Raw genomic sequence first — 25,933 nt, 5'->3', positions numbered from 1 at the left:
CTCTTGTTGTGACAGTGATATAATCGACCCCCCCACGCTAGAAAAGTTTACAGTAATTACATGTAATAGAACGTTTGTGCAGGTGTCAAGAAGGCAGGGCACAGGTAGCCTAGTGATTAGAACATTGGGCCAGTAACTGAAATGTTGCTGGATCAAATCCCTGAGCTGACATGGTAAAAATCTGTCTTTCTGCCCCTGTGCAAAGGCAATTAACCCACTGTTCCCTGGGTGCCGAAGATGTGGGTGACTATTAAGGCAGCCCCCCGCACCTCTCTGATTCAGAGGGGTTGGGTTAAATACATAAGGCACATTTCAGTTGATTGCATTCAGTTGTACAACTGACTAGATATCTTTCCTTTCCCAGTACACATTGTTGGGAGAATCAGGCCCAGAACATCACTAAAATAAGCAGCTTCTGTCTGGACAGATGATACTGTATGGTCACAAAACACAGTCTGCTCAGATCCCGGACAGCGCAGAGACATCTTCTCATGCAGACTGACCTAACAGCTGTATGAGGATACGTTTGGTGTTTTTCTCACTCTCCCTCTGCCGTTGCTTGTATAGAGACAAATCAAATCAAATGTTATTAATCACATGCGGCGAATAGAACCAACAACGCAGTTTAAAAATATTTAAAATTAGAATAAGACATAAAAAGAAACAAGTATTTAAAGAGCAGCAGTAAAATAACAATAGTGAGACTATATACATGGGTACCGGTACAGAGTCGATGTGCGGGGGCACCGGTTAGTTGAGGTAATTGAGGTAATATGTAGGTAGAGTTATTAAAGTGACTATGCATAGATGATAACAACAGAGAGTGGCAGCGGTGTAAAAGCGGGGGGGGGCAATGAAAATATTCTGGGTAGCCATTTGTTTAGATGTTCAGGAGTCTCATGGCTTGGGGGTAGAAGCCACTTGCCGAGTCTTTGACAATTTTTATGGCCTTCCTCTGACACTGCCTGGTATAGAGGTCCTGGATGGCAGGAAGCTTTGCCCCAGTGATGTACTGGGCTGTACGTACTACCCTCTGTTGTGCCTTGCGGTCGGATGCCAAGCAGTTGCCATACCAGGCAGTGATGCAACCAGTTAGGATGCTCTCGATGGTGCAGCTGTAGAACCCTTTGAGGATCTGAGGACCCATGCCAAATCTTTTCAGTCACATGAGGAGAATAGGTCAGGCGAGCAAAACCTCAAGACTTCCTTAGATAAAGTGCACCAGTCTGACACTTGGATGATCGGCATCTTCACCCTTGTCGAAATGCTGTTTCATTGCTCTTTGGTGCCTGGTCACTGCCTGCTTTCTTGGGTGCGCCTAGTCGCCGGTTCTGCTACTCTCTGTGTTCTGAGTCTGTCCAGTGGCAGTTCCATCTCTCAACCTAGCATGAGAGATGCTGAGGAGACCTGTGTTGTTGTGTGTTTGCTTGCTCTGTAGTGCATTAGAGTTTGGTTCAAAGCAGTTTGGATCGTGCACCCCTGGACCAAGTGCGCTCTGATGCCGTTCTTCAGTGTTTGGTTGAAGCGTTCCACCCCTCCATTAGCTTGTCGGGTGTAGTAGGCCGTTCGGATGTGTTTGATTCCCTTGTTGATGAGATAGGAGGAAAACAGTGTCCGTGGTGAGGGTGAGGGATAGTTCCCACCTTGTGAACAAGCTGTCTAGGATGGGCTTCAATGTCATGGTCTATGTCTGGTCTATGTCTGGCCACCACACAAGGACTCGACATCGCCCCATTGAAAGAACACACATACACAGGCCACTCAGGACCACAGTGCAAAACCCTCGAGAGACACAGACTTCTTCCCAGCAAGAAAGTTTGTGCTTCACCCTGGTGAAAGTCGCCAGCTCTTCCGGCACACATGCTGGCCATCCAGTGCGTGTGTAGGTGCGCAGGGTAGACAGTATGGGATCCTATTCCGATGCTTGCTTCAGCTCCTCCAGTGAGATGGCTGACTAAAGGAGAGCGTAGAGCATTTGTAAGAGCACTGTTTTGTTGTCGTCTGGCAAGACGGTCGGAGTAGGAGCGTCAAAGGAGCTTGAGAGGGGGTCTGCCACCATGTTATCCCTCCTCAGAGTGAACTTCAGCTGATGGTCATACTGTCTGAGGTGGTTGGCCCATCTGTGCAGCCGAAGTGGCTTGTGGCCAGTTCATGATGCTGACAGTAGCGTTGTGAAGCACTGATGGCTAGTTTGGAGCGTGAAGTGCCTGCCATATAGGTACAGGTGTTATCTTTCACATGCCCAGACACAGACCAGTGCTTCTCTTTCACCCACATAGTATCGTTGTTCAGTGGGGCTCAAGGCGAGACGAAGGCATTGGGCCTCTCAATGCCATTCTGCAGCTGTGAGAGGACAGCTCTAGTGCTCCAGCTGAGGCTTCACAGGAGACAATGGTGGGGCAGACGGGATCAAAGTGAGCCAAGACTGGGACTGTGGTGAGCTGGCTCTTCAGTTAGCAGACAGCATCTGAGCAGGCCCATGGCACATCCAGGCCCATGGCTCATCCTTCTTGAGGAGTTGGCGAAGGGACGCTGTGGTCTGAGAGTGGTGGGGCAGAGACCGGAGGTAGTAGGCTGTCATGCCCAAGAACGAGGCCACCTGAGAGTCTGAGGTCGGTTCCAGGATGCAGAGGACGGCTTCAATGTTCGACATGAGCGGGGCAATGCCTTTGGCCGATAGGCGGAACTCCACAAACTTGACGGCTGGAGCTGCAAAGGTGCACTTTCCACCATTCAGGGTCAGATTGTTCCGCAGTAGAGCACTGAATACTCTGTGGATTTGGAGGTCAAGGCCATGGACCACGATGTCATTCAGATAGACTGCCACCCTGGGTATTCCAGCGAGGATGGTGCTCAAGCAGCTGGGGGCAGAGGTAAGTCCAAAAGGTATGCATGTGTATCTGAACACACCAGCATGTGTGCTGGCTGGGTGGAGGGGCACCTGAAGATAACCCTGGCACAGGTCGAGCTTCTTGAGGACCGTGGGGCCATGAAATTGTGCGGTCAGCTCCTCAGCTGTAGGCAAGGGGTACTTACCCGGGACAACAGCCTTGTTCACAGCACGGAGATCCACACAGGTCCAAATTCCACCTGACTTTTTGGTTGCGATTACCAAGTTTGAAATTCAGGGGGCAGCATTGACTGGCTTAATGATGCCTGCCTCCTACTGTGACAGGAGATCTTTTGTGACTTCATCACGCAGTGCAAAGGAATGCACCGCAGGGGCTGCATGACTGCGGTCACGCCCGGGTTCACTAGGGGCCTGTGAGTAAAAGCTGTGAGGCAGCCCAGTCCATCAAACAGAATTGGCCAGTTCTGTTGCCATGTGCCGGTAACTTGGTGGATAGCTGACCAACTGTCATCTCTCAGTGCGATCCCCAAGCCTGTGAAGAGGTCGAGGCCCAGGAGGTTGGCACCCCGCTTTGCAACGTGAAATGTGAAGGATGGCAGATGCTTGGCGCCGTAGTGTACTGGGACCTGGAGGGTGCCTGCAATGTCTATCTTGGATCTACCATACCCACAGAGGTCAGTGGAGGGCTGCTGGAGTGGTAGGTGACTGAGAAACTTGTAGTAAGTGTAGCTGCACAGTGCATGTATTGAATGACATATGGTTAGTGGAGACGGTTCAGATTTCAGTGTGCTCATGTTGAGAGCGAGATGAAAATAAGGGCCTATTCTGGGTGGAGCGAGTAGCTGTGGCAGAATGACACACTTTAGCCAAGTGATTGTATTTGAACAGTTCTTGCATATTTTCACACGGGCTGGGCAGTTTGAAGCCCATGAATTGTGAGAGCTAGCCCCACAGCTACTTTTGTTTGTTTGTCTGTGTGCCTGCTACACGGGCATGCTGGTGTCTGTGACTGTGTCCATGCTGCTATCAACGTGGGAAGGCGAGCGCAGCGCATGATCATTGTAGTGAGCCTGCTTGGGCTGAAGCTGCTGTGTGAGAACGGCTGGGGGCTGAGTGTATGCTGCAGAGCTGTCTGTTAGCCCAGTAGAGCATTCCAAAGCCGTATCAACCTGGAGTGCTATTTTAATAGCTCCATCAAGTTGTAAATGATCCGATTCTAAAAGTAGTTTCTCTCTTGTCTTTTCACATAACATCCCCTCTATCTGAAAATCCACTGTCCCTCTGTACCGAGGGAGTGATGGAGAAGTGCTGTCCTCCGCTTGTCTGAGATTGTAGAAAAGTCTATAGCTTCGAGATAAGTGTTAAAACCTTCAAGCCAGTTAATCCACGGGACTGGAGGTTCACCAGGCACGGCAAGGAATGGTGCTGGTGGTGGTACGCTGAATTCAGCCATCCTCATCGCCAATGCTATATCTAGCTTAGCTGTAAAAGAACGCAGATCTGCACAGATTCACATTGTACATTACTCTGTAATTTAATGACATGTGCCACTCATTCTGACAACCCATTCATCTGTAATGCAGCACACTGTCGTAAACCATAACAATGTACAGGACGACGAACAGCACGACGTACCATACATAACAGGTAGGTGGATAATTTGTCCAGATCTGCATTAGGTTAACTAGCAATCATACCACACATAAAATAATTCTAATCTGCATCAATTTTCTATAGAACTCCACAAGAACATAGAGGAATAGCTGATAGGCAGCGGAGATGCTAGGTGCATCATTGAGCATCAAAGAGTCAAGACATGTCATGTGAAAACATGTCAAGTCAAGAGCCATACAAATGTAATTTACTGTATAATAGATGTCTCTCTTCATATTTCTAAAAAATAGTTAAATCACGTTGAATGAAATCATGAAATTCTAAATAATAATTTGTGAATCGCAAACAGTAAAATGACATTTTTTTGCTATAGCCTTTCGAATTGTGTCGCTGCAAAACAAGTGTGTATATATATTGTTCTGAACCAAAATATAAATGCAACATGCAACAATTTCAATTATTTTACTGAGTTACAGTTCTTATAAGGAAATCAGTCAATAAAAAAAACCTCATTAGGCCCTAATCCAGTGTCGCAGCTTTCACTGGGGACGGGGAGGGACATGTCCCCCCAGCATTCTGAAAGAACATTTTTGGCCACCCCAGTTTTATTGTTGGAATGTGATACAAAATGAGGCAACGGGGTGCTTTAGGACCATGCGGACATCTCCAAGAGGTCAGGCTGTTTGGAGTGTTTATCCCCAAAAAATGCAATATTATGTCCCCTCCACTTCTAAAACCAAAGTTGTGCCCCTGCCCTAATCTATGGAAGTCAAATGACTGGGCAGGGGCGCAGTCATGGGTAGGCCTGGAAGGGCATAGGCACACCCAGTGGGGAGCCAGGCCCAGCCAATCAGAATAAGTTTTCCCCCACAAAAGGGCTTTATTACAAACATAAATACTTTTTGTTCTATTACTGATGCGCTGTCTGTTGCTGATCATCCTTCTCCTAAGTCATCCTACGTAGGCCTATGCTCCCAGAAGTCCTAGTTATTCAGGAAAGCTTAGCGCCGTTCTGCCTCCAATCCTATTCCTCGACCTAAACTCTAACACTTCAATATAGCCTAATATTTAAATGTTCAAATGTATTACCTTTTATCTGTGGCATTAACACAACCAGTCACAATGTTTTAATCTGATTAGGCTACTTCAAAAGTCTCCTGTAGTCTAAGTCTGCACGTTCATCCACTCCACTCTAATATAATTCCAGCATATAAACTGCACAACGGCCATTCGATGAATGGAAAGAGAAGTCTGTTACAAAACATCAAAACGTTCAATGACATTTCGAGATTGTCAAACCAAGTGTAAGATGTGCCCCGGAGCAGAAGGCAGACGTTTTACGTGCCCCCAACCGATTGTGTTTTTTTGTTCGTTTATCTGCTACGTTTGTAACTCATTTTTGTACTATTTTGTACATAATTTTGTCCCTACCATCTCTTATCACCGAAAATAACTTCTAGACGTCAAGACTGCGATTACTCACCAGGAACTAGCAGAATCCTTTTTCTTCTTTCACGACTCTGACGAGAGTCATGGAACAGGTCTCAACCCCAATGATCTGCGTGAAGAGGAGGCAGAGAAAGAGAGGCCAGAGGGCGGGCTGCCTTCTGAGGAGTCGGAGGCGATCGAATAAACCCCCACTCCCCTCAATTCTGCTAGCAAACATGCAATCTTTGGACAATAAAATTAACAAGTTATTGGGGAGATTAAACTACCAACGAGACATTATAAACTGTAACATCTTATACTTCACGAAGACGTGGCTGAACGATGACAGTATCAACATACATCAAAATATACATCAATATCAACATCAACAAAGCTGGCTGCTTATACGATGTTCCCGGTAGGATAGAACAGCAGCGTCTGGTAAGACAAGGGGCGGCGGTCTATGTATTTTTGTAAACAACAGCTGGTGCCCAATATCTAAGGAAGTCTCGAGCTATTGCTCTCCTGAGGTAGAGTGTCTCATGATAAGCTGCAGACCACATTACCTATCGAGAGAGTTTTCTTCTATATTCCTTGTAGCTGTCTACCTACATACCACCACAGTCAGAGGCTGGCACTAAGATAGCATTGAATGAGCTGTATTCCGCCATAAGCAAACAAGAAAACGCTCACCCAGAGTTGGCGCTCCTAGTAGCCAGGGACTTTAATGAAGGGAAAGTTAAATCAGTTTTACCAAATATCTATCAGCATGTTAAATGTGCAACCAGACGGAAAATAACTCTGGACCACCTATACTGCACACACAGAGACGCATACAAAGCTCTCCCTCTGCAAATCTGACCATAATTCCACCCTCCTGATTCCGGCTTACAAGCAAAAATTAAAGCAGGAAGCACCAGTGACTAGATCAATTAAAAAGTGTTCAGATGAAGCAGATGCTAAGCTAAAGGACTGTTTTGCTAGCACAGACTGGAATATGTTCCACGATTCCTCCAATGTAATTGAGGATTACACCACACCTGTCATTGGCTTCATCAATAAGTGCATCGATGATGTCTTCCCCACAGTGACCGTACGTACATACCCCAACCAGAAGCCGTGGATTACAGGCAGAATCTGCACTGAGCTAAAGGCTAGAGCTGCCACTTTCAAGGAGTGGGACTCTAACCTGGAAGCTGAAAAGAAATCCCGATATTCCCTCCGACGAACCATCAAACAGGCAAAGCGTCAATACAGGACTAAGATTGAGTCGTACTACACTGGCGCTGATGCTCGTCGGATGTGGCAGGGCCCGCAAACCATTACAGACTACAAAGGGAAGCACAGCCGAGAGCTGCCCAGTGAGAGAGCTACCCAGTGAGCTACCCAGAGCTACCCAGTGACACAAGCCTACCGGACGAGCTAAACAGCTTCTATGCTCGCTTCGAGGAAACACTGAAACATGCATGAGAGCACCAGCTGTACCGGAAGCTGTACCGGAAGACTGTGTGATCATGCTCTCCGCAGCCAATGTGTGATCATGCTCTCCGCAGCCCTCCTGATTCCGGCTTACAAGCAAAAATTAAAGCAGGAAGCACCAGTGACTAGATCAATTAAAAAGTGTTCAGATGAAGCAGATGCTAAGCTAAAGGACTGTTTTGCTAGCACAGACTGGAATATGTTCCACGATTCCTCCAATGTAATTGAGGATTACACTACATCTGTCATTGGCTTCATCAATAAGTGCATCGATGATGTCTTCCCCACAGTGACCGTACGTACATACCCCAACCAGAAGCCGTGGATTACAGGCAGAATCTGCACTGAGCTAAAGGCTAGAGCTGCCACTTTCAAGGAGTGGGACTCTAACCTGGAAGCTGAAAAGAAATCCCGATATTCCCTCCGACGAACCATCAAACAGGCAAAGCGTCAATACAGGACTAAGATTGAGTCGTACTACACTGGCGCTGATGCTCGTCGGATGTGGCAGGGCCCGCAAACCATTACAGACTACAAAGGGAAGCACAGCCGAGAGCTGCCCAGTGAGAGAGCTACCCAGTGAGCTACCCAGAGCTACCCAGTGACACAAGCCTACCGGACGAGCTAAACAGCTTCTATGCTCGCTTCGAGGAAACACTGAAACATGCATGAGAGCACCAGCTGTACCGGAAGCTGTACCGGAAGACTGTGTGATCATGCTCTCCGCAGCCAATGTGTGATCATGCTCTCCGCAGCCCTCCTGATTCCGGCTTACAAGCAAAAATTAAAGCAGGAAGCACCAGTGACTAGATCAATTAAAAAGTGTTCAGATGAAGCAGATGCTAAGCTAAAGGACTGTTTTGCTAGCACAGACTGGAATATGTTCCACGATTCCTCCAATGTAATTGAGGATTACACCACATCTGTCATTGGCTTCATCAATAAGTGCATCGATGATGTCTTCCCCACAGTGACCGTACGTACATACCCCAACCAGAAGCCGTGGATTACAGGCAGAATCTGCACTGAGCTAAAGGCTAGAGCTGCCACTTTCAAGGAGTGGGACTCTAACCTGGAAGCTGAAAAGAAATCCCGATATTCCCTCCGACGAACCATCAAACAGGCAAAGCGTCAATACAGGACTAAGATTGAGTCGTACTACACTGGCGCTGATGCTCGTCGGATGTGGCAGGGCCCGCAAACCATTACAGACTACAAAGGGAAGCACAGCCGAGAGCTGCCCAGTGAGAGAGCTACCCAGTGAGCTACCCAGAGCTACCCAGTGACACAAGCCTACCGGACGAGCTAAACAGCTTCTATGCTCGCTTCGAGGAAACACTGAAACATGCATGAGAGCACCAGCTGTACCGGAAGACTGTGTGATCATGCTCTCCGCAGCCAATGTGAGTAAGATCTTTAGACAGGTCAACATTCACAAGGCCGCAGGGCCAGACGGATTACCAGGACATGTACTGCGTGCATGCGCTGACCAATTAGCAAGTGTCTTCACTGACATTTTCAACTTCTCCCTGTCTGACTCTGTCATACCAACATGTTTTAAGTAAACCACCATAGTGCCTATGCCCAAGAACACTAAGGTAACCTGCCTAAATGACCACCGATCCGTAGCACTCACGTCTGTAGCCATGAAGTGCTTTGAAAGGCTGGAAATAGCTCACATCAACACCAACATCCCAGAAACCCTAGACCCACTCCAATTTGCATACCGCCACAACAGATCCACAGATGATGCAGTCTCTATCGCACTCCACACTGCCCTTTCCCACCTTGACAAAAGAAAACCTATGTTAGAATGCTATCCATCAAACTAACATGGTCCAAGCACACCATGACAGTCGTGAAGCGGGCACGACAAAACCTATTCCCCCTCAGGAGACTGAAAATATTTGGCATGCATCCTCAGATCCTCAAAAGATTCTACAGCTGCACCATCGAGAGCATCCTGGTTGCATGACTGCCTGGTATGGCAACTGCCATTAACTCTTCCTACATACTCTACATACTACCTCAACGAACCGGTGCCCCCGCACATTGACTCTGTACCGGCACCCACCAGTATTGTATTGTTATTTCTTACTGCTGCTCTTTAATTATTTGTTACTTTTATCTCATTCTTATTCATATTTCTTTAATTGCACAGTCGGTTAGGGTCTGGTAAGTAAGCGTTTCACTGTAAGGTCTACTACCTGTTATATTCTGCGCATGTGACTATTAACATTTGATTTGATTTGATGCCTTCAATACTGAGTAGGGAGGGATGTATTTTCTGTTTGTCGAAACATAAACCATGATGAAGTGCTCGAAGTTGGTTATTCGGTATGCTGTTACGCATTGCTTATTGGTTGTGTGTGGTGCATTGGCACAGAAACCTGTTAGTGGAAAATCGTTACATATATTTTCTATAATTATAAATACAGTGGTGTAAAGTACTTGAGTAAAACTACTTTAAAGTACTACTTAAGTCATTTTTGGTGTATCTGTACTTTACTTTGCTATTTATATTTTTGACACCTTTTACTTCACTACATTCCTAAACAAAATAATCTACTTTTTACTCCATACATTTCCCTGACACTCAAAGGTACTTGTTAAATGTAGACTGCTGTCACGACTTCTACCGAAGTCGTTGCCTCTCCTTGTTCGGGCGGTGCTCGGCGTTCGACGTCACCGGTCTTCTAGCCATCATTGATCCATTTTCATTTTCCATTGGTTTTGTCTTGTCTTCCCTCACACCTGTTTTCAATCCCATTCATTACCTGTTGTGTATTTAACCCTCTGTTTCCCCTCATGTCTTTGTCAGAGATTATATGTTTATTGTCAGTGTAGTGTTGTTTGTATAGGTGCGCGACGGGTCTTCGTACCCATATTTGTTTATATTCATTTTTCTATTTAGTGTTATGGAGCATGTTACTTGGACATTTATTAAAAGACTCCATTTTACACTCCGTTTGACTCTCCTGCGCCTGACTTCCCTGCCACCTATACACATATATCTGACAACTGCTTAGCAGGACAGGAAAATGGTCCAATTCATACACTTATCAAGAGACCACATGGTCATCCCTACTGCCTCTGATCTGGCAGACTCACAAAACACAAATGCATCATTTGTAAATGATGTCTGAGTGTTAGTGTGTACTCTTGGCTATCCTTACATTTTAAAAACAAAAATGGTGGCATCTAGTTTCCTTTATATGAGGAATTTGAAATATTTATACTTTTACTTTAGATGCTTCAAATATATTTTTAGCAATTACATTTACTTTTGATACTTAAGTATATTTATAATCAAATACTTTTAGACTTTTACTCAAGTATTTTACTGGGTGACTTTTCACTTTTACTTGAGTAACTTTCTATTAAGTAACTATACATATAGCATCAAAATGTGGATAGTCAGATTTCCCTGTAGCTGATCAATGTCTGCAGCCGGCTCTGGTCCCAGTGTAATGAGTCAGGCACGGAGAGTAAGCTCGTCCATGGTGGTCGCCAAACCCTCAACCTCCTGGCCCGTAGCCCTGCGTGGCGTCTACTGTTCCCCAAAACCAAGCTGAAGTGGTCATAGCCATATCCACATTTGTAAACACAGGGTTGCTACAGTTAATGTTATTTGTGGTGGTGACCATTATTTCTGAGTTCATTTTATGAGGGGGAGGGTGCGCACATTTTCTTTACAGTACAAGGGGAGGGTCATGTGAGGTGGGTGCAGTTGCCCCAATACATTTCAAACGGTCCCTAGGATGATACTGGTCCATTGTAATGTGTTCCTTTCACCATTCAAAGCTAGTATGTTGGAGAAATACATCAGAGAACATAACGTATGTACCAGAAAAGAGATTCAGATGTGAGTTCTGTACTGTACACAGAAAATAAATGTATGTACAAATCAGACCGTGATCAAATGGATATGGCAGCTGTGTGGGAGGCGTGCGATTGCTTACGGCATATTGTAAAATTGAAAGAAAAAGTTGAGATTTAAGAGAAGCGAAGTGGGTGGAGTGTATCTACATTGGCATGAAATGTGTTTTATTACACTGATAAATTAATATTTGTGTGTGTGTTTCTGTGTGCGCATGTGTGTGAATGAACAGTGCTAATAGAAAGCATACTCCCTTGTAATTTTTTCAAATGTTGCTACGTTACAAAGTGGTATTGAGATAGATTTAATTGCAATTTTAGATGTTTTCATTCATCTCAAAAATTATTTTTTTGCAGATTGTTGACAAAAAAATGATTGAATACCACTTTGTAACACAATAACGTGAAGAAATCCAAGGGGGGTGTAAACTTTCTATAGGCACTGTATGTGCTTGTGTGTTTGTGTGTGTGAGCGCTAGAGAGAGAGAGAGAGAGAGAGAGAAAGAAATATCACCTGGTGTCGGACAACTTTTTTAAATGTCAAACATCTGTGGAGAAAACAGGGCCTTGGAGAAGCTTTTATCTCTTGTTCAAAGATGTGACAGAACAGTCTCTCTTTACCCTGGTACAGTCAGTGAGAGTGTTGACAGAGAAGTTGAAAGAGACCCAGAGAGAGAGAGGTGAGTATGGAACAGAAGTCAGGCCGAAAGGGAGACAACAACAAAAAGCCATCTTTAGATGTTAGATCTGACTTGACAAGACCCTCATCATCACCCTGGATTTTTAGGAAAATTGGGTGACTACGCAAAAAGATGAAATTATCCAAATCTCCATTCTTATACTTCCCAAGCTATTCCCAATGCTCTTAGACTGTCCACAGAAACCACACAGTTACAATATTTACCTGGTCTTTTGCTGACGGCAATACAGACTGCCGAATATGTCTGATGTATGTCTGATGCTCTGGAGATATTTTGATGGACATTCAAAAGAGCTACTACTTCAGATAATGTTTAATTACCCTCCCTTGGGGCCTGCATGTTCCCCTTCGTTCGGTGACATCGTGACACTCTTTCTTGTGGCAACACAAATTGTTAGTAGAGCATCTCTTAATTTGAGGCTGCACCAGCAAAACAGGTCTCTCAATATTTAATGTGCTGTAAAAAAAGGGATCAGATGATCTGTGTCAGAGGAGAGGAGGCCCTTGCCAAGCCTGATGTCACTTCATCTCAGGTTTGCGATTTATAAAATTACAGCCTGTAGCTGAGGGCTGACAGGAGAGATTACCAGCCTGCTCTGAAGGAGAGGTGCATCTCAGAGCCCCCCTGGAGCTCCAATCAATTCAGCTCTTGCCTCGGCTTCATTTTTTGTCCATTAAAATAACATCAAATTGATGACAAAGTAAAGCCAGCACGGAGAGCACTGTACAAGCCACCATTACAAAAGGGTACTGGTGATATGCAACGGAGGGTTTTGCATGGCAACGTTGCAGTTAATGCTTTTGTTTCTGTCATTAACTCAGATGTTGGAGATGGATGTCCATTTTGTAATGTAAGAGAAAAATGTTTTCACTGTTTTATGTAGTGTGAGAGGATAAATCCTCTCCTAGAAATACTAGAGTCTTTGTGTAAAGCTGTAGCGGAGATTTTCAATCCACTGTTTTTATTTTGGGGTTTCAATATAGGAAGCAACCCAAAAGAAAATGTCACCTGTTAAATTTAATTTTGGGACAAGCTAAGATGTCAATATTTCTGAGTAGGAAACATAAGAAAGACACGGGATATGGGCAGGATGTAAACTGTGTTTTTAATAAGGGATTTTTCAAAGCGAGAATAAAAGTGGATATATATTTTTTACCCATCCAACCCGGAAGCCAGCTGCACCAATGTGTCGGAGAAAACACCGTGCACCTGGCGACCTTGGTTAGCGTGCACTGCGCCCGGCCCGCCACAGGAGTTGCTGATGCGCGACGAGACAAGGATATCCATACCGGCCAAACCCTCCCTAACCCGGACAACGCTAGGCCAATTGTGCATCGCCCCACGGACCTCCCGGTCACGGCCGGTTGCGACAGAGCCTGGGCGTGAACCCAGAGTCTCTGGTGGCACAGCTGGCTCTGCAATGCAGCGCCAATAACCAGTGCGCCACCCGGGAGGCCCCAAAAGTGGATTTTGAAGTCTTCTCGGCTGTAAAAGATCTCCCATTGTTTGAGAAGAAGTGGGCTTACTAAGGAGCGGTATGTTTTGTGGAGGAGGGGAAACTATTTTTTGTGGATCAAATAACTCCATTTTTTTTTTTAAATGTATGTTTATTTAAGAATGACACATTTGTTGTTTAATTTCTGAAAAGGCAAAGTGTGCCATTATTTGTGTTAATACCTTGGTATAAAATAAAGGTTTTATAAAAACTCTAACCCGGGTGGTGTCCTTCGCACTTTACGTGTGCTCACTTTCACATTCAAACATTTATTTGCTGCCCTGACCTGACGTCGGCTGTCAAACACCCTCTGTCTGTCTGTCATCCCCAGCCGCGCCCTCAGAGCATGCGCAGACCAGCTGGCCGGTGTGTTTACGGACATATTCAATCAATCCCTATACCAGTCTGCTGTTCCCACATGTTTCAAGAGGGCCACCATTGTTCCTGTTCCCAAGAAAGCTAAGGTAACTGAGCTAAACGACTACCGCCCCGTAGCACTCACATCCGTCATCATGAAGTGCTTTGAGAGACTAGTCAAGGACCATATCACCTCCACCCTACCTGACACCCTAGACCCACTCCAATTTGCTTACCGCCCAAATAGGTCCACAGACGATGCAATCTCAACCACACTGCACACTGCCCTAACCCATCTGGACAAGAGGAATACCTATGTGAGAATGCTGTTCATCGACTAAAGCTCGGCATTCAACACCATAGTACCCTCCAAGCTCGTCATCAAGCTCGAGACCCTGGGTCTCGACCCCGCCCTGTGCAACTGGGTACTGGACTTCCTGACGGGCCGCCCCCAGGTGGTGAGGGTAGGCAACAACATCTCCTCCCCGCTGATCCTCAACACTGGGGCCCCACAAGGGTGCGTTCTGAGCCCTCTCCTGTACTCCCTGTTCACCCACGACTGCGTGGCCACGCACGCCTCCAACTCAATCATCAAGTTTGCGGACGACACAACAGTGGTAGGCTTGATTACCAACAACGACGAGACGGCCTACAGGGAGGAGGTGAGGGCCCTCGGAGTGTGGTGTCAGGAAAATAACCTCACACTCAACGTCAACAAAACTAAGGAGATGATTGTGGACTTCAGGAAACAGCAGAGGGAACACCCCCCTATCCACATCGATGGAACAGTAGTGGAGAGGGTAGCAAGTTTTAAGTTCCTCGGCATACACATCACAGACAAACTGAATTGGTCCACTCACACAGACAGCATCGTGAAGAAGGCGCAGCAGCGCCTCTTCAACCTCAGGAGGCTGAAGAAATTCGGCTTGTCACCAAAAGCACTCACAAACTTCTACAGATGCACAATCGAGAGCATCCTGGCGGGCTGTATCACCGCCTGGTATGGCAACTGCACCGCCCTCAACCGTAAGGCTCTCCAGAGGGTAGTGAGGTCTGCACAACGCATCACCGGGGGCAAACTACCTGCCCCCCAGGACACCTACACCACCCGATGTCACAGGAAGGCCATAAAGATCATCAAGGACATCAACCACCCGAGCCACTGCCTGTTCACCCCGCTATCATCCAGAAGGCGAGGTCAGTACAGGTGCATCAAAGCTGGGACCGAGAGACTGAAAAACAGCTTCTATCTCAAGGCCATCAGACTGTTAAACAGCCACCACTAACACTGAGTGGCTGCTGCCAACACACTGACACTGACTCAACTCCAGCCACTTTAATAATGGGAATTGATGGGAAATGATGTAAATATATCACTAGCCACTTTAAACAATGCTACCTTATATAAATGTTACTTACCCTACATTATTCATCTCATATGCATACGTATATACTGTACTCTATATCATCGACGGTATCCTTATGTAATACATGTATCACTAGCCACTTTATACTATGCCACTTTGTTTACATACTCATCTCATTTGTACATACTGTACTCGATACCATCTACTGTATCTTGCCTATGCTGCTCTGTACCATCACTCATTCATATATCCTTATGTACATATTCTTTATCCCCTTACACTGTGTACAAGACAGTAGTTTTGGAATTGTTAGTTAGATTACTTGTTATTACTGCATTGTCGGAACTAGAAGCACAAGCATTTCGCTACACTCGCATTAACATCTGCTAACCATGTGTATGTGACAAATACAATTTGATTTGATTTGATTTGATTTGGACAGATTGAGTTCCAAATGGAACCCTATAGGGCTCTGGTCAAATGTAGTGCACTATATAGGGAATAGGGTGCCATTTGGGACACAGACCCTGTGCTGGCATTAGCATCCTGTTGGCTTGGAGATTGTGGCCATTGTCCAGGAGGTGAGTGGAGTGATTCTCTGGAGCTCGCAATGACTCAGCACTCGATGGAGCCAATAATTGGTGGGTGAAGTGTAAATGGCTTGCTAATTTAATTAACCCTGACCACTGTAGGTGAGGGCTAAATCTGCTTTTTGGGGAAGCAGAGAGCCAGCCCGATTCTCTGTGTTTCCCTTTCCACTCAAACCCAGATTCACATTCATCTGGGTGGATGCTGGATCCAGACCACTAGTAAGAGTCACCATTGGGACAAGGCGTTTGTGGAACAGCTGGTTGTTCAAAAGCATAAAATGTGAATATAATTCATGGTGCCATTTGCGGAGGGGCCTGGGGGACAGCAGCAGTGGAGCAATGTTCTTTTCCTAATGTGGCTAATGAGAGCTGTGGTGACTCAGGAGCCTATAACACACCACAGCCAATTAAGAGCTTCGATTCCTCACTAACAGCGTCCGGTTATAGCCCCATTTCTAATTAGAAAATGTAGCCCCTTTCAGTTAAAACTCCATTTACAGGTGGGTGGGCCACAACGTTCATTTTATGAAGCTAGATAAGGTCAAATAATATCTGTAGTCCAGACCAATCGTACCATGGAGAAATACTAGGCATATTTTCACAGAGGAAGGCTGGGATTCCTGCTTGCTCAGCATGCAGTGAAAGTACCAGCCTCAACCTCACCACAACAAACTGTTGTTTTTAAATCAGAGGATTTAGACATCTCTCACTATATTTCTCTCTCTCTGTCTCTCAATATCTTTCTCTCCTACTATATTTCTCTCTCATTCCATTCCTCTATTCCTCCCTCACATCCTGTATCCAAAGAAATCTTCTTGAAACCATCTGTCTCACAATGCAACAAATGCCTGTCTGTCAGTCTGAGAGTGGGAGTGGAGAGAGGGCAGAGTGAAAGCACATGGGGATAGAATAGGGCCATTATGGAGGCCAACTCTCCCCAGATACAACATGGGGCCACATGAGTCAGGTTTAATCAACAAGGGGGTGCAATAGGTCTGAGATTTGTGGGTTTTATTTATTCGCACTAAAGAAAAGACATAACATTAAAGATACAAAAACTGGTCAAACGGTGTGCAACCACACCACAAATGTAAGTAAAACAAACAAAAAATGTGTTCAATCAGTTAAACAAAGCATATTAACTATAATTGTACATTATATACTCAGTTTACAAGAAAAAACATGTTTGATTATGTGTGTGCATGTGTGAGTGTGAGAATAAGAGTCAGGCTACATGTGTAAGAGTCCTGTGTGTAGCTGGTGTAGAGAGTCAGGCGCAGGACAGCAGATATGAGTAATTAACGTACTTTACTCAAAAAAGACAAATATTCAAAGTAACATCACGAGCCCACAAAGACGGATCGAATTACAATAAACAATCATTCACAAACACAACCTGGGGAACAGAGGGTTAAATAATAAACAAGTAATTGGTTGAGTGAAGCCAGGTGTGTAAGACAAAGACAGAACAAATGGAAAATGAAAAGTGGATCGGTGGTGGCTAGAAAGCCGGTGACGTCGATCACCGAACGCCACCCGAACAAGGAGAGGGACCGACTTTGGTCGTGACAACATGGATGGGATTATAGGGTAGTTTGGTTCATCAGGCTGACCCGCAGTCTTCCCTTGAAGTTATTGAGGGATGATGATGTTTTTGCAATGTGAAGATAAGAATTCCAGAGTATAGTACCTCTCTATCTGATAGTCAATTCTCAATGTGAGGTGCAGCAGTTGGGAGGGTGAAGGTTATCACAGGGTCTTGTGTTATATAGATGGATTTCAGAATTAATCTGGAAGAATCCATTGAGGGGCTTAGGTAAACTGTCTGGGATGTATGCGTATTTGTAGATGAGAGTTTATAATTGGCATACATTAATGTCGTAAATAGAGAAGATACTGAGTTTCTTAAACAAAGTTGCAGATGGAGCCAGGTAATTAGAGGAGGTGGCTAGTCTTGCAAATGTATTTTCTAGGATGAGTAATTTGTTTAGGTAGGAGACATATGTTCTGGCCCAGACAATATTACAGTAAATGAGATATGGGTAAATTAAGCTATAGTATAGGAAGCAAGCCTGATGAACCAAACCAATAATCTGTCTGATAAAACCAACCGATTTCATCACTTTGCTACAGACAAATTGAATAAGGTCTTTGCAGGATGACATTTCATCAATTAGAACTCAGAGGAATCTAGTGGATGTGACTTGTTCCATTTCATTCCCACCAATAGAGATTATGGCGCTTTTTTAAATTTAATTTGTATATTTCTTATTTGTGCAAGTGAATACAAGTGTTTTTTTTAAATGACATTTAAAGATAAACAAATTATCTGGAACCATTCAGAAAATGTGGGAAGTACAGTAGAAGACACAGTAGCAAGGTCATTGATATAGATTAGGAATAATAAAGGTCCAATTATCAAACCCTGTGGTACACATCAGCATATCTTGGCCCTGGTAGATGCACAGGCATTTGTATACACAAATTGTTCTCTATCATGAACATGTCTATATAACCAATTATATGTATAACCATGAAAACCGTACTAATACAATTTAGAAAGTAATATTTAATGATCTACAAATGCTCAAAGCATCGTCAAATGCTTTGGATAAATCTAAAAAGATGCCAAGAGATCTGTGGAGTAGTTTTCACAAAAGCCATATTAGTGCTCATATAGAATACAGTGTTGATTTAAATGTTTCAACATTCTCATATACACACATTTTTCTAGGATTTTAGAAAACATGGTAGTACAAATATTGGGAAATAATTTGTCAAATATCTTGGATCCCCAGATTTACAGAGGGGGATAACTTTGGCGATTTTCACATTTGTAGTAACAATTCCAGTTTGCATAGATTTGGATGTAAGTTAGAGGCTCAGTAAATGAGGAAGACACTGATTTTACCAAAGAGGCACCAACCTCATCATGACCTTCTGATTATATATTTTAAGTTACCAATTACCTCCATTACATCAGGAGGATCAAATTGAGCAGAGATGGGAAATGTCCCTTAATGTAATCCAAGGGATTTCCATCAGTATTTTCTATTTTAAGTTCTTAAATTCACTTGAAATACCATCAAGATCACTATAGTATCATGACACAAGTCGAGACCCAGATGCGGACACAGAAGGCGATGGTTGGAGTCTTACAATATTTAATTATCCAATAGGGGAAGGCAAGAGAATGTTCATGGACAGGCAAAAGGGTCAAAACCAGTTCAGAGTCCAAAAGGTACCGAAGGGCAGGCAGAATCAAGGTCAGGGCAGGCAGGATGATCAGGCAGGTGGGAAAGTAGTCCAGAGTCAGGCAGTGGTCAAAACCGGGAAGACTATCAAAAAGAGAATAGCAAAAGGAGTGTGGGAAAAACACGCTGGTTGACTTGACTAACATACAAGATGAACTGGCACAGAGAGACAGGAAACACAGGGATAAATACACTAGGGAAAATAAGTGACACCTAGAGGGGGTGGAGACAATCACAGGAGCAGGTGAAACAGTTAACTGTATTATTTAAGGATTTTTGGAATTTGTTGGTAAAATATCGTTTTTGGTTTGAAGTAGGTGAGTAAATTTGTTCATATACTTTTACTAATTTTCAGAATTCAGGGGAGACAGGATTTTTTGAGACCGGTTGTAAACCAAGGTTTCCAGAACCCTTCTGCTGCTCTCTTGCGTGGTTTATCTAAGGGAAAGCAGTGTTGATATACAGAATTAAAAGATGTGAGCAAAGTCTGGTAAGCAGACTCCACATTGCACGCCTGCAGGCCTGATTATTATTAACAAAATCCCAAGAAATATCATCAATCAATATCTTAAAGAGCTCACAATTACTTTTGTTAAATATTCTACATTCCCATCTGTTTCATTTCCAGCTGCCAAGGAGAAGTGGAAAATTGGAAAGTGGTCAGTGTGCATGTATATATTCTCTACTTTACGCACAGAGAACAGGCTACTCGGGTGAATGGTGCTTGTTTAATAAATTTTAATAAAGTATACCTGTATTAGCCACATTGTAAAATTGTAAAATTATTATCAATAAGGGTGTCAGATGAACTGGTAAGTATTGTGGGCTTATACGTAGATGAGGGGATACAGATAGCTGGGATATAAAGTATTTACTATTGACTGACGTCAGTGAGTGGTTCTCACTTTTAAATACATTTGTTATAATCAGTCAATAGTAAACAAATTGTATATGAATTATTAATCAAATCCAACGCTGGTGCAAGGATATCAATGAAACTACCAATGTCAGAATCGGGTGGCCGATAATTGGATGTATCTAACACATTTTTTGGTGGTTAAAAAAAAGTACAGGAGGGAATTTCTATGAAAAGAGATTCAACATCAATGTTATCACATGTAAGTGCAAGGTCCTCTCTTACAAAGAATGAACATGTTTATGAACAAAAATGGACTCTCCTCCTCCCACTCTTGATGTCCTACAGTGGTTAACAGCGATATAAGGAGACATGTCATGAAGCGTGGTTGTCTCTTCAGTCAATCATGTTTCTGAAAGGGCAACAATGGAAAACAAACTCAGCAAAAAAATAAACATCCCTTTTTCAGGACCCTGTCTTTCAAAGATAATTCGTAAAAATCCAAATAACTTCACAGATCTTCATTGAAAAGGGATAAAACACTTTTTCCCATGCTTATTCAATGAACCACAAACAATTAATGAACATGCACCTGTGGAACGGTTGTTAAGACACTAACATCTTACAGACGGTAGGCAATTAAGGTCACAGTTATGAAAACTTAGGACACTAAAAAGAGACCTTTCTATTGACTCTGAAAAACACCAAAAGAAAGATGCCCAGGGTCCCTGCTCATCTGCGTGAACGTGCCTTAGGCATGCTGCAAGGAGGCATGAGGACTGCAGATGTAGCCAGGGTGATAAATTGCAAAGTCCGTATTGTGAAACGCCTAAAGTGCTAAGACAGCGCTACAGGGAGACAGTATGGACAGCTGATCGCCCTAGCAGTGGCAGACCACGTGTAACACCTGTACAGGATCGGTACATCTGAACATCACACCTGTGGGACAGGTACAGGATGGCAACAACAACTGCCCGAGTTACACAAGAACGCACAATCCCTCCATCAGTGCTCAGACTGTCAGACTGTCAGACTGACTGTGTAATAGGCTGAGAGAGGCTGGAGAGAGGGCTTGTAGGACTGTTGTAAGGCAGGTCCTCACAAGACATCACCGGCAACAACGTCGCCTATTGGCACAAACCCACCGTCGCTGGACCAGACAGGACTGGCAAAAAGTGCTCTTCATACTTAGGGATAGGCCATTTACGATAGCTATTAGTGAAAACATGCCATGCGACTGTTTGAAGACGGCGCCCGACATTAAAATATTTTTCCACCGGCACAGATTTAAAACATTCACAAATAACGATTAAAATTCAATTACTTTTTGAAAATCTTCCTAATTTGTCATCCAAAGGGTCCCAGCTATAGCATGCAATGTCGTTTTGTTAGATATAATCCTCCTTTATATCCAAAAAAGTCTGTTTATTTGGCACCATCGATTTGAGTAATCCACTTGTTCAAGAGGAATCTGAAAATCTACCCCTAAACTTTGTTACAACAAGTGAAAATATGTTTCTATTTACTCCTTGGATACCCTAAAATGTAATCAAACTAATATTTCTTACGGAAAGAAGTATGTTCAATAGGAAGCAGGTGCGTCCTGTCTTCATGGAGCGCTCTAACACAAATTTCCAAGACTGTCACTGTACTAAAACTGATATTTATTCGTTTTGAAGTTACAAGCCTGAAACCTTGAATATTTTTTTATTTATTTTACCTTTATTTAACTAGGCAAGTCAGTTAAGAACAAATTCTTATTTTCAATGACGGCCTAGGAACAGTGGGTTAATATGGACTGTTGACACCCTGTGGAGGCTATAGGAATTGCATCCAGGGAGAATTTTCAATATGACCTTTAACTTGCCTTTCTAAGAGGATAGTCCCTCTCAAAAAAAAAGAATCCTGTTGGTTTGTCTTTTGATTTTCTCCTACCATATCTATGGTGTTATATTCTCCTACATTTTAACATTTCTACAAACTTCGAAGTGTTTTCTGTCCAATGGTACCAATTATATGCATATCCTGGCTTCAGGCCCTGAGCAACAGGCAGTTTACTTTGGGCACGTCATTCAGGTGGAAATGGAGAAAAAAGGGGCCTAGCCCTAAGAAGCACTAAACGAGTCGCAGTTTTGTCTCCGGGAGTGATGGTCGGATTCGCGTTTATCGTCGAAGGAATGAGCGTTACACCGAGGCCTGTACTCTGGAGTGTGATCGATTTGGAGGTGGAGGGTCCGTCATGGTCTGGGGCGGTGTGTCACAGCATCACCGGACTGAGCTTGTTGTCATTGCAGGCTATCTCAAAGCTGTGCGTTACAAGGAAGACATCCTCCTCCCTCATGTGGTTCCCTTCCTGCTGTCATGCTTGTTGAAAGGATCGGACCAAGGCGCAGCGTGATAAGTGTTCATGATAAATGTACTATTCAAAACACTCTAACAAAATAACAAAGAGTGAAAACCGAAACAGTCCTGTCAGGTTCAGACACTAAACAAAAAATTACTACCCACAAAACCCAAAAGAAAAAGGACAACTTATATATGGTCCCCAATCAGAGACAACTATAGACAGCTGCCTCTGATTGGGAACCACACCAACATAGAAATAAAGAAACTAGAATGCCCACCCTAGTCACACCCTGGCCTAACCAAAATAGAGAATAACAACCTCTCTATGGCCAGGGCGTGACACCTGCAGGCTCATCCTGACATGACCCTCCAGCATGACAATGCCACCAGCCATACTGCTCATTTTGTGTGTGATTTCCTGCAAGACAGGAATGTCAGTGTTCTGCCATAGCCAGCAAAGAGCCTGGATCTCAATCCCATTGAGCACGTCTGGGACCTTTTGGATCGGAGGTTGAGGGCTTGGGCCATTCCCCTCCATAAATGTCCAGGAACATGCAGGTGCCTTGGTGGAAGAGTAGGGTGACATCTCACAGCAAGAACTGGCAAATCTGGTGCAGTCCATGATGAGGAGATGCACTGCAGTACTTGATGCAGCTGGTGGCCACACCAGATACTGACTGTTACTTTTAATTTTGAACCCCCTTTGATCAGGGACACATTATTCAATTTCTGTTAGTCACATGACTGTGGAACTTGTTCAATTTATGTCTCAGTTGTTAAATCTTGTTATGTTCATACAAATATTTACACATGTTAAGTTTGCTAAAAATAAACGCAGTTGAAAGTGAGACGACATTTCTTTTTTTGCTGAGTTTACATGACTGAGAGAAGACAGATAATGAACAAGGTGGTCATTATTTTTAAGAAGACTGCGAATGTTCAAATGAAAGGTAGAAAATAAGCTTGTATAGGAATTAAATAAACTGTTATACAGGTTGTGCAGGTTGCTTAACATTATAGTAATTACAGGTGATAAATAACTCTATGGTAAATTTCAGGAAAATGGAATCTGGATCAACATAATCACTGCTGGCTACCATAGATCCTTCTCCCAGATATTGCATTGGCTCCCTTTTTCCCACCGAGCACCAGGTGCACATTAGACTGGACAGAGCCTTGTATCATTATGCAGGAGAGCATATGGGGGAGAGGTGGAGAAAGGAGGAGAGGGAAGGAGAGAGAGATAGGCAAGGAACAGTGGGAGGGAAGGGTGGGTCAACAGCAGTGGTGATACAGAAATAAACAGTGTGCAATTACCAATCTACTCAGAGACAAGGTGAAAAATGGCAGATGTGCCCTTAACTGGAACCAACCAGTGCGACGTGAGAGGATTGCCAACAGAGACGAAGCAACTACACAGTGAACATTCCCTTTGTTTTCCTCTTCTCCCCAGTTGAGCCCAGCCAGACTGCTGATTTGAATAGCAGTTTTGAAAGGATGCTACCTCACCACAGATATGAATCAAGTCTGTTTAATTGGATGTGTGTTGGTGTGTGTGTGTGTGTGTGTGTGTGTGCATGTTGGAGGTTTGTGTGTGAAGATAACTGGTTGAATAAGATGACATGAACAGAACATTACGTAATCATGTTCAACACTATTCCTGGACACAAAGAAAAACCTATATCTTCTTACTATCCACCAACACCCTGAATCAAAGCTTCTATCCATCTTTCAAATTTACCTTGGCTACAGCCATTTTTCACTGCTGGAAATTCATCTCATGTTTTAGTACCGTAGCTTCTGAGTGTTCTCTTATTTCTCATTCCAGTCTCTCTCTCTCACCATGCCTCCTTTTCTAAGCAAAGTGTGTGTGATGGAGGCCGGTTGGGTACAGCAAACAGATACCCAGACTCAGTCTTAAATCAGACACAAACACAGGCAGGGCGGTGACCCCACCTACAACAGCGTCCTGCCGTGCATTTGGGAACAAAGTGTACCTTTGGCCTTGGTCTTACCTTTGGTCTTGGTGTGATTGGGCCTCAAGCTCTTCTCTGTGCTGGCACCCCAATGGTGGAACAAGCTTCCCCCTAATGTCAGGACAGTGGAGTCTGAATACATCTGAAACCCTACCTCTTTAAAGACTGTCTTAAATAAATCCCACAACTTTTGTATTTTCTTCATAGCACTGACTTTTCTGATAACTTCTTTGTTTACGGAAAATAGACTTGCTATGATTGTGATATGTTGTTTCACCTAGTTGTTTTAAGATGAATGCGGAAATCCCTCTGGATCAGAGCGTCTGCGAGATTACTAAAATGTCAATGTAAAATGTAACTGCGTGGCCGTTCGTAACAATGACGCTGAGTTGAGATATCAGCAAATTGAAATGAACTGAACAACATCTGTTGAAGCCTCCAGTATATGGCTCAGCTGGAGAAGAGGTATTGAACTAGATTAAACTTTTGTTTTACCTGTCATGTACTTCTAGAAGTAGTGGGTGGAGGAGTCAGGCGCAGAGAGCAGGGTAGTTGATATGTGGAATGTTTATTCCCAAAACCACAGTGTCGGTCAACGCCACACACACGGGTGCAATAAGACCCAGTCCAAAACAACAGTGTCGGTCAACGCCACACACACGGGTGCAATAAGACCCAGTCCAAAACAACAGTGTCGGTCAACGCCACACACACGGGTGCAATAAGACCCAGTCCAAAACAACAGTGTCGGTCAACGCCACACACACGGGAGCAATAAGACCCAGTCCAAAACAACAGTGTCGGTCAACGCCACACACACGGGTGCAATAAGACCCAGTCCAAAACAACAGTGTCGGTCAACGCCACACACACGGGTGCAATAAGACCCAGTCCAAAACAACAGTGTCGGTCAACGCCACACACAGGGGTGCAATAAGACCCAGTCCAAAACAACAGTGTCGGTCAACGCCACACACACGGGTGCAATAAGACCCAGTCCAAAACCACAGTGTCGGTCAACGCCACACACACGGGCGCAATAAGACCCAGTCCAAAACAACAGTGTCGGTCAACGCCACACACACGGGTGCAATAAGACCCAGTCCAAAACAACAGGACGAAAACGGTACGAGAACAAAATACTTCCACAGAAACCACACACATCAAATATCAGAAAACAAGCCCGCACAAAAGCCGGTGGGCCTACTGGGTTTAAATAGCCCACAATCAAAACCTAAACACGAAACAGGTGCAACTAATCAGACACAACTAAATGAAACAGAAAAGGGGATCGGTGGCAGCTACGACGACCGCCGAGCGCCGCCCGAACAGGAAGAGGCACCATCTTCGGCGGGATTCGTGACATTACCTCTAAAACCCCAATAATAACCCAATAAGAAAACATGATAGGCCATGACCCTTTAAACTTACATAAAACAATTCCAAAACAATTATCGATTGTCCATAGCTTCACTGAAATGCAACTGCATAACAAACAAAATGCAAGTGTGAATGTGTTGAGGCTGACTACTATAGTAACTAAATGACATTCAATGTTGTGAAATGTCACTTTCCTTAGTTCTTTTGTTATATCTTTGTTTTAGTATGGTCAGGGCGTGAGTTGGGTGGGTTGTCTATGTTCCTTTTTCTATGTGGTGTTTTTGTGTTTGGCCTGGCATGGTTCTCAATCAGAGGCAGGTGTCGTTAGTTGCCTCTGATTGAGAATCATACTTAGGTAGC

The 25,933-nt window shown here is 44.1% G+C and overlaps 1 long non-coding RNA gene across 1 annotated transcript; it reads right to left on the bottom strand.

Moving 5' to 3' along the window:
• Nucleotides 1-19,722: 19,722 nt before the first annotated feature.
• On the bottom strand, nt 19,723-24,934 carry LOC118964522. Its single transcript, XR_005051579.1, has 3 exons — nt 24,689-24,934; nt 24,233-24,304; nt 19,723-20,283 (listed from the first exon to the last, which is right to left on the bottom strand). It is a non-coding gene; the product is annotated as an uncharacterized LOC118964522 (long non-coding RNA).
• Between the last annotated feature and the right edge of the window lie 999 nt (nt 24,935-25,933).

Source organism: Oncorhynchus mykiss, chromosome 5, assembly GCF_013265735.2.
Source record: "Oncorhynchus mykiss isolate Arlee chromosome 5, USDA_OmykA_1.1, whole genome shotgun sequence".
Taxonomy (NCBI): domain Eukaryota; kingdom Metazoa; phylum Chordata; class Actinopteri; order Salmoniformes; family Salmonidae; genus Oncorhynchus; species Oncorhynchus mykiss.
This window is presented reverse-complemented; position numbering and strand designations above follow the sequence as displayed.